Source organism: Coffea arabica, chromosome 5c, assembly GCF_036785885.1.
Source record: "Coffea arabica cultivar ET-39 chromosome 5c, Coffea Arabica ET-39 HiFi, whole genome shotgun sequence".
Lineage (NCBI taxonomy): Eukaryota > Viridiplantae > Streptophyta > Magnoliopsida > Gentianales > Rubiaceae > Coffea > Coffea arabica.
Genome location: NC_092319.1, coordinates 7775982 through 7778763, shown reverse-complemented (window position 1 = coordinate 7778763; position 2782 = coordinate 7775982).

The window sequence follows — 2782 nt, the reverse complement described above, 5'->3', positions numbered from 1 at the left end:
TATATTTACTGATAAAATGTTGATAAAAGTAATATAATAAAGAAAATAAAAGAAAACGGGTGCACAGGAATAAAATAATACCTAAATAATTTTTTTTCTGGGTTCTTATACCCTCTCCCCCTTAAAGAATTTTGCCCTCGAAATTGTTCACCTGGGTTACTAAACAGCTCAGGATATTTCGTTTGCATCTCTTTCTCCATCTCCCAAGTTGCCTCTTCTATTCCATGATTTCTCCACATAACCTTCACTAATGGAATTTGTTTATTGCTCAGTTCCTTAATCCTTCAATCGAGTACTTGTACAGGTCTCTCTTCGTAGGTGAGTGCCTTATCTATCTCAATCTCCTCTGGTCGCACAATGTGGGTTGGATCAGGATAGTACTTTTTCAGCATCGAGACATGAAAGACGTCATGAATTCGAGATAAATTTGACAGTAACTCGAGTTGGTACGCTACTTTCCCAACTCGTTGGAGAATTGTGTAAGGCCCCACGAACCGTGGTTGAAGTTTCTTTCCTCTACCCACAGTGACACTTCATAGTGGCGTGATCTTAAGGAAAACACGGTCTCCAACTTCGAACTCCAAATCTTTCCTTCGATTATCTGCGTAACTCTTTTGTCGGCTTTGAGCTGTTTGGAGTCTTTGACGGATCAATTTAACCTTTTCTTGTGCATCCTCCATCCAGGGAATGGTTGTTGGATCTAGGACTTTCTTTTCCCCTACTTCATCCCAATAAATGGGCGAACGACACTTTCGTCCATAGAAAAGCTTCATATGGTGCCATTTGAATGGATGAATGGTAACTGTTATTGTAGGCGAACTCTACTAAAGTCATATGTTGGCCTCAATTACCCCCAAAATCCAGAATACAAGTTCGTAACATATTCTCGAGGGTTTAAATTGTTCGCTCCGACTGTCCATCCGTCTAGGGGTGATAAGTGGTACTAAGGTTGAGTTTGGTCCCCAAGTTCTCCTAAAACTTTTGCCAAAACCTCGATACAAAACGAGGATCTCGGTCTGAAACTATACTCACTTGGACCCCATGCAACCTCACAATTTCATTCAGGTACAACCGAACCAGCTTATCCATGAAATACTTCACATTCACAGGTAAGAAATGGGCCGATTTGGTCAATCGATCAACGATCACCCAAACAGCATCATGTCCTTTTTGAGTTTTTGACAATCCAGAAACAAAGTCCATCGTGATATTTTCCCACTTCCATTCAGGTATCTCAAGAGGTTGTAACAGTCCAGAGGGTTTTTGGTGTTCAGCCTTGACTTGCTGGCAAATCAGACAGGTTTGGATATATTGAGCAATCTCCCTCTTCATCTTATCCCACCAGTACAACCGTCGCAAGTCTTGGTACATTTTATTACTACCAGGATGGATCGTGTATTTCGATCGATGGGGTTCCTCCAAAATTTCTCTTTTCAGGTTTTCATCATTGGCCGCCACTACTCGGTTCCTATACCTTAAAATCCTTTCAAGACCCAAATTGAAATTAGGTAATGCTCCATTTTCTATCTTTTCCTTCCACTTTTGTACCCTCGGATCCCTCTCTTGGGCTTCTTTAATTCGATCAAGAATAGTAAATGTTACCCGAATATTCCCAAAAGTTATTTTTTTGCATCCTAATCTAGGGTTCCACTCACTAGCTGCTCCTAACATCTCCCACTCCTTGACCATCAACCCTGCTACTTGAGCCTTCCGACTTAGGGCGTCAGCTACTACATTAACCTTACTCGGATGGTAGTTGACCGTGCAGTCATAGTCTTCTAAGAGTTCCATCCACCGGCGTTGCCTCATATTGAACTCTTTTTGGAAAAAGAGGTACTTAAGACTCCTATGATCTGAATAAACCTCAAAGGTAACCCCGTAGAGATAGTGTCTCCACTTTTTCAGAGCAAAGACCACAGCAGCTAACTCCAAGTCATGGGTAGGGTAGTTTTGTTCATGGATTTTTAGTTTCCTAGAGGTAAAAGCAATCACATTCTTGTTTTGCATCAACACACATTCCAAGCCTTCCCTCGAAGCATTGGTATAAATAGTGAAACTATCCTTCCCATTAGGCAAGGCCAGAACAGGAGTCATGGTTAACCTTCATTTCAATTCCTGAAAACTGGTTTCACATCTAGTATTCCACACAAAACGGCCATTTTTCTTCGTCAGGTCGGTTGAAGGGCCGGCCAGTTTGAAAAAATTTTTAATAAAGCGTCTATAGTACCCAGTCAACCCTAAGAAACTACGAATCTCAGTGGGATTTTTTGGCCTCTTCCATTCAGCCACTGCCTCTACTTTCGCGGGGTATACCGTGATACCTTCTTTTGAAGTCACATGTCCCATGAAAGAGATTTTCTCCAACCAAAATTCACACTTACTAAATTTGGCGTATTGCTGATGATCTCTCAGGGTTTGTAAAACTAACTTCAAATGCTGCTCATGTTCCTCACGAGTTTTAGAATAGACCAAAATGTCATCAATAAACACGACAACAAATCAGTCCAGGTAGGGTTTGAAAACCAGGTGCATCAAATCCATAAAGGCGACAGGGGTATTGGTCAACCCAAAGAGCATGACCGCAAACTCAAAATGCCCATATCTAGAATTGAAAGCAGTCTTGAGTACATCTTCTTTCTTAATTAGCAACTGATAGTAACCCTGTCGGAGATCTAACTTTGAAAAGACCACTGCGCCTTGCAACTGGTCAAACAGTTCATCGATATGGGGTAGTGGGTATTTGTTTTTAATGGTCATATTATTTAATCTCCGATAGTCGATA